Source organism: Canis aureus, chromosome 8 (genome assembly GCF_053574225.1).
Source record: "Canis aureus isolate CA01 chromosome 8, VMU_Caureus_v.1.0, whole genome shotgun sequence".
Taxonomy (NCBI): Eukaryota; Metazoa; Chordata; class Mammalia; order Carnivora; family Canidae; genus Canis; species Canis aureus.
The window spans coordinates 28602367-28616144 of record NC_135618.1 but is presented as its reverse complement, the minus strand read 5'-3'; the positions used below and the strand labels follow the sequence as shown (position 1 = coordinate 28616144).

General features: G+C 34.3%; 1 long non-coding RNA gene across 8 annotated transcripts in view; it reads right to left on the bottom strand.

Annotated features, from left to right (window-relative positions):
* LOC144318563 (uncharacterized) overlaps positions 1 to 13778 on the bottom strand; it is a 153129-nt gene that overhangs the window by 74016 nt on the left and 65335 nt on the right. For 4 of the 8 annotated variants that reach the window (XR_013384562.1, XR_013384564.1, XR_013384568.1 and 1 more), the window contains one exon: positions 10955 to 11063. The exons of the other annotated variants lie outside the window; for them this stretch is intronic. This is a non-coding gene — a long non-coding RNA (uncharacterized LOC144318563). The remainder of the gene's footprint in view (positions 1 to 10954; positions 11064 to 13778) is intronic. 8 annotated transcript variants of the gene reach the window in all.

Below are 13778 nucleotides of genomic sequence, written 5' to 3'. Positions count from 1 at the left end.
GACAGTCATATATGAGTCCGGGGTTTCCAGAGCTGGCAGCTACATTGGATGGTGATGTACCTATCAAGATTGGGAAAACAAGAGAGGAGGTTGGTGTGGAAGAGATGAGTTTGGTTTGGGACCTATCGAGTTTGAGTTAGTATGTCCACAAACTGATGGACATGGAAAACCATAGAAAGAGACCAATAGATGAAAATATGACTGGGTCATAATCTGAATAAAACTTCCCTCTCAGCTTCTGCCAAGATTGTGGATGCATTCTTGGCTTTTGATTCTGACAAGCCCAAGTCACACATGACTGATTCACAAATCTTCATCATGTATTTCACTCTTCAATGAGAATATGAATTCTTTACCTTTGTATAATGCCTACAACAAAATAAGAGTGTTTGGCTAGATGAAGAGCAAAGTTCCTCCTAATTTTCAGATCTCTATGTCTGGGTAAAATATGTGCCTTTAACAAAATTCTAAAAATAAGAAAAAGTGAAAACACATTTCTGCTTTTCCCTGTACAACTCTAAAAGGCATTTTTGTTTTGGGCTTCCCAGTGTTCCTATCTCCAGTCTCTTTCGGAGGAATTAACTGTATGTAGTGTTAATGTGAGAATTAAGACTTGGGCAGTCTAACACATGAGCAAAGTTAAATCAGACGCTTTCTCCTGGGAGTTTGTATTTCCTGGGCAATGCAAGGAGAGGGGGCAGGTGGCAGTACGGTGGTCACACCTTATATACGCCATCCACTGAGGAAGCAGTGACTGTGGGGCTGCAGTGGCCTTCTGATTCTAGTGACTTGTTGGTCCCTGCCTACTTCCAAGAATCCTGCATTCCAGTCTCCTGTGGTTCTGTGAGCCTGATGCCCCCCTCAATAAATTCTCTTTGCTTCAATTAGCCAATTAGTTTCTGTCACTAGTGATAAGAAACCTGGCTGGACATCACAATAAATTAAGTCCTTTGACCAAAAAGAGATACCAGATGTTTATTTCCTAATTAAATCTCTAATTGAAATAAAGTAATGGTTATTATTAAAGGCATTGCATGTACTCCAGAACCAGAAAGGATCTCAACAGTGAGTTCTTTGGAAAAAGGAACTTATTAGCCTATCATTAATAAATGGTCAGACACATTCCTTCCTCTGTCTAATTATATAGTCCTTACAGTAAGTTGGCCATAGGTAGGATTTTTTCTAGTAAAAGTTAATTGCTGGAATAGTTTTGGAAATTTTTATTTTTCATTTGGTTTTAAATTATAAAAGACTTATCTTCTGCAGGTTAGTATCTGACGAGGAAAGGGATATTATTCTTACTAATTTGGTAACATTTATTGAGTGGTTATGCTAAATGTTGAAAGGGTATGCTCTCTCCCCATTTCGTATTTTCTTAAAGATTTTATTTATTCATTTGAAAGAGTGCATGAGCGGGGGGGGGGGCAGGGGAAGGAGAGGAGAGGGAGGATTGCAAGCAGATTCTGTACTGAGCATAGAACCTGATGTGGGGCTTGATCTTCCGACCCTGAGATTACAACCTGAACAAAAATCAAGAGTTGGACACTTAAGACACTTAACCAACGGAGTCACCCAGGCGCCCCTCACCACTTCGTATTTTAAAGCATTTAGCATAGTGACGTTTGTATAGTAAATTCCTCTATTGTCATGAGAGAGATGAGGAGAAAAACACAGAGTAGGAGCTGTAGGAAGGGACCAACAGTGAGACCATCTCGGATACAGTGGCCAGGGAAGCTTTCCCCAAGGATGGGACTGATACGCTTACACCCAGAGGATGAGAGGAAGCTGCTGTACAAGTGTGGAGAAGTGCATCCTGGTTTCATTGAATACAAACTGTGGGACTTTGGGCAATTTATATAACCCTCCTGTGACTTTGTTTCCTCATCTGTAAAACATGGAGCATGATAGAACCTCTTCTGTCCTACTGTTGTGAGGATTAAATGTGTGTCTATATGGAGGGCACTTAGAACAATGCCTGGCACATAGCAAGAGCAAAATAAATTCTAGTCATTCTTACTATTCAAAAAGAGGGACTAGCAGGTGAAAAGCCTGAGGCTGTTAAGGTCTTTGGCAAGTTGATTAAACTGAAATAAGATTAGAGTGGCTAGAGCAGAGTGGGCAAAGGCTAGTGGCACAAAGATGAGGCTGAAAACAGAGACAGGGGCAGATCATTTAGTTTGGTGGGTTTTGTTGTTGTTTTCTGAAGGACATAGGAAGCCATTGAAGAAGTTAAGCAGGAGACTGATGTTACTGGATTTATGTTTTAAGATGATCACTTCATCTGTGGAGAACAGGGTGGAGGGGAGCAAGAGGAGAAAGAGGGACCAACCAGGAGGGTGCTGTACAGTAGTCAGGGTAGGAGAGGATAATGGCCCAGACTGAGGTGGAAGGAGTGAAGAAGACAGTGGTATCAAGATATATTTTGGAGGGATACCTGGGTGGCTCAGTGGTTGAGCATCAGCCTTCAGCTCAGGGCATAGGCCCGAGGTCCCAGGATCAAGTCCTACCTTGGGCTCCCCTTGAGGAGTCTGCTTCTCCCTCTCCCCATGTCTCTGCCTCTCTCTGTATGTCTCTCATGAATAAATAAATTTTTTAAAAAGATATATTTTGGATATTAGACTTGGCAGTATTCAGGAATTAATTGAGTTTGGGAAAATAAAAACAATGGAGATGATCAGAACAGGGCTGCCACACACGGTTGTGAGGGATGTTCACTGCATAAGAGTGTTAAGCTGACAAGGGCATGTGGAGCTGAAATCCATCACATGTTTAGCTCACAATGTCCTGTCCCCTGCCATGGGCTACATGCATGTGGCAGGGGTGCCTTTTTCTAAATTCTACAAAGACCATATGCAGTCCAACCCCTTCTTACTTGGGTAGCTAGGTAAATGGTGTTGCCACTGACAAAAATGAGGGCACTAGGATGGGGGTGAGACATGTTTTAGAGAAAAAAAATCAAGGGTTCAGGCCCGGTTAACATTGATAGGACTCTAAGATACTTATGTAGAGATCTCAGATTGGTAGTTGGTTGCCTAATACTGATTTTCTACTCATCAGCTTTGTTTCCGATCATGTATTTGTAGATGCTTTCAAAGTTTCACTCAACACAATCACTATTTACAAATAATGGCAATTTTATTAATTCCTCTCTAATCCTTACTGCCCCTGCTCAGACCTCCAGAACAATGCTGAGTACAAGGGGTGATAGTGATCATCCTTGCCTTATTCCAGATCTCAAAGATAAAGCTTCTAGTGAGCCTCCATGAAGCATAATTGCTAATTGTTTCTTTGTAGAGATCCTTATCAGATGAATGAAGTTCCTTTCTATTTCTAGTTAGCTAAGATTATTTTTTACCATAAAATGATGATAAACTTTATCAAATGCTTTTTCTGCATCTATTGAGATAATCATGTTTTCTCTCATAATTTTTCTTTCTTTCTCATAATTTTCACTTCCCATAATACCACTGGATTTTTGGTAACAGTTCTGTTGGCCTCATGAAACAACTGGCTCACTTTCTATTCTTTGGAACATTTTCTGTTGAAATAGATCCATCTCTTCCTTAAATTTTTTATAGAGTTCATTGGTAAATTATCTGGACCTGGACTTTTCTTTGTGGAAAGGATTTTGAATAGATTCATTTTCTGTAAGAGTTCTTACTATTTAGATTTTTTCTATTTTTTTCTTTACTTTTAGTAAATTGCGTTTTCCTAGGAATTTATTCATTCCATCTAAATTTTCAAGTTTATTAATAAATATATTTAATAATATTTATGATAGGGCAGCCCGGGTGGCTCAGCGGTTTAGCACTGCCTTCAGCCCAGGGCGTGATCCTGGAGACAGGGGATGGAGTCCCACGTCAGGCTCCCTACATGGAGCCTGCTTCTCCCTCTGCCTGTGTCTCTGCCTCTCTCTCTCTCTCTCTCTCTCTCCCCATCTCTAATAAATAAATAAAATATTTAAAATAAAAAATATATATAATATTTATGATAGTCTTTTCTTATCTGTTTAGGAACCTCCATTTGGTATTTGTGTCTTCTCTCTTTTTTTCTTGGTCAGTCTAGTCAGAAGCTTATCCCAAAGACCCAGCTTTGGGGAATGACTGATAATAGTGCAGGGTTTTTTCTGGGAGATGATAGTGTTTTAAAATTAAGTATTGGTGGTGGTTGTACAACTGCGTGAAATTTACTAAAATCCACCAGGCTGTACATGTTAAAAGGATGAACTTTATGGATATGCACTATATATAATAAAGTCATTTAAAATACATATGTAAACAAAATAACATGACCTATATAACCTACTCAAATATCAGTAAAGTTTATAATATTAGCCTACATCAAGACTTCCAGTAATATCCATTGTCATAGGTTTTGTACACTGTTAGGTTCTTTATATCACATAGTTGTTGACAAATCAACCACATGAATAGTATTGCCAGGAAGATAGGAATCATTAATATTATATATTAAAATCTTCAAATTTTGTGGGGCGCCTGGGTGGTTCAGCCAGTTAAGTGTCTGCCTTCAGCTTAGGTCAGGATTCCGCGATCCAATGGGGAGTCTACTTCTCCCTTTCCCTCTGCTCTTTCCCCTCACTTATGCTCTCTCTTTCTCTCTCAAATAAATAAATAAAATCTTGTTTAAAATATTCAAAATTTAAATAATAACTATAGTCTCCAGAGAATTCTGGTACATGTTCTGTCCATAGAGACCAAACCAATCTAAGGAAAGTAGGTCAGAGAACACAATCCAGTTCAAACTTGGCACAAGATGAGGTAATGTTTTTTTCTTCACATAATCATGATGTTTTCTAATCATTCTGATTCTGACCTTTAAATCAGTGGGTAGTCTATTATTACTTGGTGGCTGCTGAATCCAGAGTCAACATTTTGGAAACTAAAGAATGCCCATCTTCTTTCAAAATCTTTTGGCTTACTACAAGCTGAGCCCAGCTAAAATCTCTTGCCAGAGTTTAGTTATTTCATGCACATGAACAAAACAACAAACAGAACACAATTAGCAGAGGATGAAAAAATAGAGAATATGTTTATTTTCTAACATGTTAAAGATGTTAAGATCACATTAAATATATAAAAACACTTAAAAAGAAATTGTCATCAAGCACATTTTAGTCTTAAGAGATTATAAATCAGATTTTCTTATTCCTTAAAACATGTTATTCTATTTTCTATAGACAATACACAAGAATATTTAATAAAACTGGGAAACTTAAATTTTAGAAATCCAAGTGATAGAATATCTGCTCTCTCCACAGGCCACCGATAAGATATATTCCCTGCTTCTAAAAGGTATATGACCCATGAATTTGAAAGGAAAAGGAAAAAAAATCGTCTATGGTTCTAACTCAATAACTCTTGCAAAAGTGTGTGTGTCCTTTTTGGTATTTATTTTTGTAATGAGTCAAGCAGCTTCCTCTCTGAAAAGAGTAGCTATTCATTTATATAAGTACCATATAAAGTGTTCAAGTTATTTTTTAATAAATTGTTAGCTTTTCTAGGGTCTTTACCACCCTTCTATCATGTCCACAATGTCTTTATTAATTAAAAAATTCTAGAAACAGAAAATACAGAGATGGTTAGAGGTACATATTGGAACACTTAAGAAAGATGATTTGAAGTCTTGACTCTTCACTCTAAACTCTTTACTGAGGAATATATAGTTTCTATATATTGATTTATTCGGGATAGTAATAAATTTCCTCTGTCTATGAGAATGGAAAGAATTAAGTGCAAATTACTTAGTATGCAGGTGTATATCGAGGAATGGAAACAAAAATGACAAATATAATTTTAGATTCAGTAATATGTGTTCCTTAAATAACCTTTGCTCTGAAAGGTTAAAATACTGTGAGAAAATGGAAGTGTGAAGAAATGGTTTATTAGATATTCATTCTTGAACCTCAAGGCATCCATGTCTTCATGTATTCAATGATGCATAAGAAACTTTAAAATCATACCCAAAAGAAAATTCTTATGACTCATAACAGACAAAAGTTTATATATGTTTTATAAAGAATTCCTGCAAAACAATAAAGAAACATAAATCAATAGAATAATGGGTTTTGGGTATGAACAGACAATTCATCAAAGAAGTACAAATACATAATAAACATATGAAAAGATGAGCTTCACTAGCTAAAACAGATAAGTATATTTTTTCTACTCAAATTAGAAAAATGTAAAAGACTGATATCAGCAACTGCTGGACAGGTGTGAGGCATGGAGAAATGAGCTTTCTTTTATATTGTTGGTAGAAATACAAATTTACACAAACTTTTGGATGAGTTTTAATAGGGAAACAGTTTTCCCTATTAAAATCTGAAAAGTACATGTCCTGTTACCCCACTTCCAGGAATCCATCCTATAGACAATAGCTACATGATAACGTAAAAATAAAATAGAGGATGGTCATTACAGCGATATTAGTGACAGTAAAAATTTAGGAACGACTTAAATATCTATTGAGAAATGAATAAATAAAGGTGTAGATATAAAATCATTGCAGCCATTAAAAAAAAAAAACTGACAGTCAGGGTTTCTGATGTACTGGCAACGTACTGGTTTTTCTAAATCCAAGTAGTAAATGTAGGGATGTTCACTATGGATAAATTTATATACATATATAGTTGGACAGGTTTTTACATGCATCTGAATTTTCACAAAAAAATGAAAAGGAATGAGTGAGGATAAAATTATGTGAATTAATCCAGTAAAATATATATAATATATTAAGAAAAAAACATATTAGGCCATAAAGACCATTATGAATGCCATAATCCCAATTTTATGGGAAAAAAGTACTATGTATGCATATTTATGACATGTCATTATGCTTCTATATATATAAAAAACCAAGGAGGATATGTAGCAAACCTCTGGAGAATGGGATTAGAAGGATGCTTTTAGGAGGAATGGAGTGGCAATGGAGAGCTTTCATAATTTTCCTAAAATATAAAATATGTTTGATGGTATATATATATATTTACTTTTATGTGTGTTTCAAATGACAAAAAGAAGAAAGCTTACTTAGAAGAATTGAAGAAAGCAAAACAAATGTATTGAGACCAAATATGAAGATGTTCCAGTAATACTTATCCAGCAATAGAAAGTTATTTATGCAGTTAATGAACAATTATCAAGTATTTTTTACACACATAATAAAAAAAATTATCCTATGTACTTGGAAAAGGATAGTTTCTAGAAAAATTTAAGACACTGTAGTTATACCCATGTTTCTCACATTGTATTAGAGAAATTATCAACTACAGATGATCTATTTTTAATACAAATTTTGTGGTGATAAATCTGAATTCAGTTAGAAATCACAATACATTAAGAATTTTTTCCAAATAGCAATAAAAGCAGATGTTTGTTCAGTGCTAATTAAGTTCTAGGCATGATTCTAAATGCTTTATATGTATTCATTTATTTAAATATTACAACCAATCATTATAATCATGTCTATTTTACAGTTGAGGAAAATGAGATATAGGGTTAAATAACTTGACAAAGCTCACAACTTATAAGTAGTGGTGCCAGGATTCACACCCAAGCACTTTGATACTAATACTACCACCATCCTACATTGTCTCTTATTATTTCAAGTAAAACCTAATATTCATTTAAAATGATGTGCTAGGGGATCCCTGGGTGGCACAGTGGTTTAGCGCCGGCCTTTGGCCCAGGGCGCGATCCTGGAGACCCGGGATCGAATCCCACGTCGGGCTCCTGGTGCATGGAGCCTGCTTCTCCCTCTGCCTGTGTCTCTGCCTCTCTCCCTCTCTCTCTCTCTGTGTGACTATCGTTAAAAAAAATAATAAAAAATAAAAAAAATAAAATGATGTGCTATTATATTAAAGTATGTTTTGTGTCACCCTGTAAGGCACATGAAAACATTTTGAAAAATATAAAATGCTATAAAATGTAATATATGATTGTAAAATTTTAGTTATTCACTTTCTTCCCATAACTAACAGATGCTTTACTGTGACAGAGAGTTACATTGGATGTTACACTTATGGAGACAAAGTTTGGGTTTGAAAGAAATAATATACAATTTCAAGAAACTGATCAAAATTAACTGTTTCTTATTTACTAATGTAGACTAGTATTAATTGCTCCAACAATTATTTTTATACATTCCAATTCCAAGGAACTATGGAGCAAGTTATCACGATTTATTTATTAAGATTTATTCTGCGATAAAACTTTGGGAGTAAGTGGACTATGCAATCCTTTTTTTCCAACAAACTTAAATACAGTTTAGAAGATGGAAGGCATTTCACAAATTTCTGGAGAACAATAACAATGTATATAAAGAAGGATTAGAATGAGTGTCAAAGATATATAAGAAATACATAACCGTTCAAAAAAATAAAAGAAATACATAACAGTTCAGAGAAGGTAGACACTGTCAGGATATGAAATGAAGGAATTCTTATGTCTCATGTGGAACTGAAGTTTGGTCTGCGAGGGAGTGAAAGAATTGAGGAGCCATAAAAAGAGGGTACTTTACTTTTGTTTTTGACAGCTAAACATAATTATGATGTTGTTTTACCTACTTTCTTGGGACTGCTGGAAAATCACTATAATGATGGAATTACATTTAAAAAAAATATCATACACTGCTCAGTAGAAAATTGCTAGTCTTTTAAAACTAATCATGTGATAATGTTTGAAAAAAACTGTTCTTTCTTTTCCTTAATCCAACAATTAAATGATGAGAAACACTTCCTTTGTAATTTTTTATGCATTAATTACTAGTAATTAATTACTGCTTCCCTGACTTTAGTTAGACAAACCTAAGCAGATGTACAGATAGCTGATTACTTGTTATGGTATATACATCTTACTAATTTCTAATTACTATTTAATTTCTAATTAGTAAGATGTATATACCATATACATCTTATATGTATATATACCATATATATAATTACATTTCTAATTAATTAATAATTAATTAGAGATGTAAAGGTTATCGGTCAAAGTTACCTAGTAACAATCAGGGCTTCTTAACTTTGATTTCAAAGTTTCACCATACTCAGGTATTCATGGTGTGGAAATATGAAAGCAAAAACACCAAGAATATGGACTCTCATATGAATAGTAGGATGTAGAAAAGAACAGGAGATTACAGTGAGTTAACAACTGCCAATTCCTTAATATGCAAATGTTTGTACCGGGAAAAATCATCTAAGTAAAATACTTCATGCTGTAGAGGGGAAAGGAAATTGCATGAGAATTAGCTATTCAAGAAAGGTCAAGTTAGAGACAACTTTAATGATGGAGCTGCAAGGAAGTGGTTTAAGAATATTTCCTTAAAAGAAAAGTCAGAGCAACTAATTTTATTATCTTTAATGAGCTCCCTGGGCCTTATCTAATGTTTTCCCAGAAATCCTCTTGTAAATCCTTAAATTTACAGAGGTTCTTAAAAGAACTCCCACTCTTCCCCTTCTATCGGGTAAAAAGAGTCTGTCATATTGTGGGGAGGGGAGGACAGGGCAGTGGGTAGGTATTCATGCCAACAGACAGAGCTTGTCCCAAAATAAGTGCCTGGAAAAAATCCAAATTTTCAGTCATCAATATTCCATCCCTATTCCACACAAGCAAAAAGGAACAAAATACACAGTAAGAAAGGCAGACAAATTAAAGGAGAAATTATCAGAGGCTCCCCGAAACGGTTTCTTTTTAAAATGGGTTGACAGAAAAGGTCAAGGTCAGTATATCTTCCTATACAAACTGTAGTTGTGATGAAGCAATATGGAGCAGTAACCAAAACAATCACAAAGGCAGTAAAGGAGAATATTGTTTAATAAGGCCGTCCATATTTGGGTCCCTCAGGAAACTGAATAATATTGAAATTTGAGTGCACTGGGGCATGACCACAAATGCAAATTGCATACTAAAATTTTCAGCTTGAAATTTTCAAAATTAATTTTTGAAATTAATTAATTCAATTACTTTTTAATTAAATTAGAACATTCAAATAAGCAATTGGGTTTTTTTTTCTGCATGGGAATTTTTCAGTTAGGTTTATATTGCTTCAATGAATGGACTGCTTGATTTTTTGAGGATTGGAAATAATACATTATTATCCAGCCCCTAGGTCAAGAGGTATAAGGTAACAATTACTACTATTTCCTTGAACCCAGAGTGTCTTAAGTTGGATATATTCTTTGTCTACTCTTCCTTACAATGTCTCCTCCTTCCCAGAGGGAGAGAGAAACATTATAAACAACAAAATATTCTTTGGAGCTCATGCTCTTCTCTCATCTGTGTGAGATGGAGCTGGGAAAAGTGATTTATAAAATTGGTTAATAAATTGTCAGATAATATACTTTATAATGAGACTTTAAAAGATTGGTGAACAATATGCTAAAAAACTTAAAGAGAAGAGCCCAGGGAACTAGTTCATTGTCTAGTTTTATTACCACGTACAGATGACACTTAGCCTCAGTTTTGTCATTTACAAACCTACTTAAGAGTAGTTGTGAGAAACAATATGAGATTAATATCTTAAAACAAATACAGAACTGTATACAAAAGCAAGCTATTATTGACTTCTTATTTTTACTATTTGTCATTTAGCATGTAAATGCGATCTCTTATGAAAAGCACTGACCTAAAATCTAAATTAAAACTACACTGACCTTTTTTATCTATAAATAGGGAGAAATAAATAAATAAATAAATAAATAAATAAATAAATAGGGAGTAAGGTCATTTACAGTTTCTTTGGTAAAATGCTATTGGTAGGGGCTAGTTGCCTGTGGCAAGTAATAAACTTACATGGACTTTCTTCAAAATTTCATATTTATTATCTGTATTAGCTAAAATTAGGTTTGGCAGCAAATGACAGAAACAATAGCTTAATAAGATGAAAGCTTCTCTTTGTCTCATATAAATGTCAGGAGCAGCTCATGACTCACAAGATAACCCATGCTGCAGGAATCCAGGATCCATTCATCTCAATTTTTGTCCTACCGGGCTTCAACCTCACAGTCCAAGATGGCAACATCACATTCCAGAGGAGCAGAACTGGGAACAGGTCAGAAAACAAGAGTGAAAGGACATACAACCTGCTGTCTCTAAGGAGCGGTCATGAAAACTGCCATAAGACACTTCTATTTGCATGCTATTGGCCATGCCTGGTTGCAAGCTAGAAATGGAGTATCAAAAAAAGAAAGAAAGAAAGAAAGAAAGAAAGAAAGAAAGAAAGAAAGAAAGAAAGAAAGAAAGAAAGAAAGAAAGAAAGAAAGAGAGAAAGAAAGAAGAAAGAGAGAGAGAGAGAGAAAGAAAGAAAGAAAGAAAGAAAGAAAGAAAGAAAGAAAGAAAGAGAGAAAGAAAGAAGAAAGAGAGAGAGAGAGAGAAAGAAAGAAAGAAAGAAAGAAAGAAAGAAAGAAAGAAAGAAAGAAAGAAAGAAAGAAAATCCATTGTGAACAGTCACAGTTCTAAGACTCTACCACCATGGGAACAACTACTAGGGTTAACTAGCTATCTCTGTCATTTATCATTTCATTTAATAGAATTATTTTAGTTTAGAAACTTTTTCTTCCTGAAAGAAAAAAGAGAATGAACAGAAAAATATGTCAGGAGAGTGAAATAAAGCCACTTTGGGAATGTATATCATTGTCTTTCTAATTTTGAAAATTAGTAAGCCCAATAATGTAAAAGATTTTAAATGTTGATTATTTTTATCATTATGTAATCATTATGCCTATACTTCTGAATATCTAAAATATCTTATTTCTCTGACTTTGCATTGACCTAAACTACACTACATAAAACTACAAATAATGTAATCATAAATGATAAGAATCTCATAGCATATAAAGCATGTAACAGAACCTCTACAGGGAGGCAGTATGAAAATATGGCAAGAGCACAGGCTCTATAAGGAAAGTCTTGGAATGGAAGCCCCCCACTCATCCACTCATTCATTCATAGTATCTGCTGCTGTTCTGTACATATGTCTCAGGTAGTGTGTCTTATGCATAACATTTACAGTCTATTTAGGGAAACAGGAATAAAATGTACAATTTTACAAGTACTAATTCAAATTAAAAGTGTGATAAGTAATTCAAAGTAGGAGTATAGGGTACTGTGAACACCTAGAAGTAAGACCTAGCAATTAAACAGTCCTGGAGAATTTATATTTATTAGTTGAAAGATCTTCTACACTTAAAAGTTTAGATACACTATAAAGTAAAAAAAAGAAAGAAATTGCAAAACAGTGTGAGCAGTATGATTCAATTTCATTTAAAATGTTGCACCCAAAATATTATTACATGTAAACAGATCCATAAAAAATTATAGGATATATCTAATATATATATGTTTTGTTTATATTATATTTACATAAAATACATGCAATAAGTATGTATTTTTTGTGCTTAAAAAATAAGTAAATGAAAATAAAGAAAAAGAAATAAAAATGCATTTAAAAATAAAACTTAGGGATATAAAACTGACTGTAACATCAGTCTGGCATTTGGACATTGACCTGCACCTAGTAAATGCTCAAGGAAAGCTTTAATTACATTGGTAGAAAAAACGATATTAACACATACACGCACATGCACAAATGCGCATGCAGATATATTTTCTAATAAAACAAATAATGTTTTGAAGTACATTAGTTTATTTATTTTATAATACAAGTTCAAAATTTGGTATCTATCCTTAAAGATAATTATATTTTCCCATACAAGACAGGGAAAATAAATCCTGATTCTCCTTAGTTTTCGGGAATATTGAAAGAACTAAAGTAAAGATGATTTGGCTCTCACAAATAAAAATACACACATTGAGAATTGATTATATAAAATACCATGCTTTAGGGAAAATACTGATAAAAAGTAGTTTACCAACTCAACAAATATATATCGGTACCCATTTTGTACCAGGTCTTGTGCGATGCTCTGCAGATTCCAAAATGAAAAGGACGTAGACTCTGCCTTCAAAATACTTTTGAATTAATGATAGAGATATATAAATAACTTTCTTTAAAAACTACTAGAAAAATAAGTAACCATAGGCAATTTTTATGTTTTATTTATTTATATTTTTGAAAGATTTTATTTATTTGACAGAGAAAGAGAGAGAGAGAGCACAAGTAGGGGAGCAGCAGAGGGAAAGGGAGAAGCAGACTCCCCACAATGTGGCGTTCCATCCCATGACCCTGGGATCATGACCTGAGTGGAAGGCAGACGCTTTAACCAACTGAGCCACCCAGATGCCCCCTTGGTAATTTTTAGATCTACACATGCTAGCACATGCACATACTTTCATAGAGTGACACAGAGTTTTATATTTTAACATCAGGGCAACCAAGGGCAAAGAGCTCAAATGGTTTCCCTTGTTGCAAAAACATAAAAATACAGAAAAATGCATTTGGGCTGAGGGGATTAAAAAAAAAAAGGAGGAAGACAAATTTTGCTTAAATATCCATCATACTTAGAAAATTTGGTGGCTCCTTTTTAAAAAGTCACATTCCAGGCTTTATGAAATGATGCTAAACTGTGAGATAGTTTAGCTGCTGACCATGTAAATCATTATGGAAAAAGTCCTTCTCATATCTCAAAAAAGTTCTGCTTTTCTTTTTTTGTCAGTTTTTTTAGTGGTGACTGTGGTAACAAAGGAAAGCCTTAGATCCACAGTGATAAGACAGAGTGGTTATTTTTCTTTCTTGACAGTCAGCATGGACATTTATACTGAGAGTAATAAGCATTTTCATTATCCATGTAATGCAAC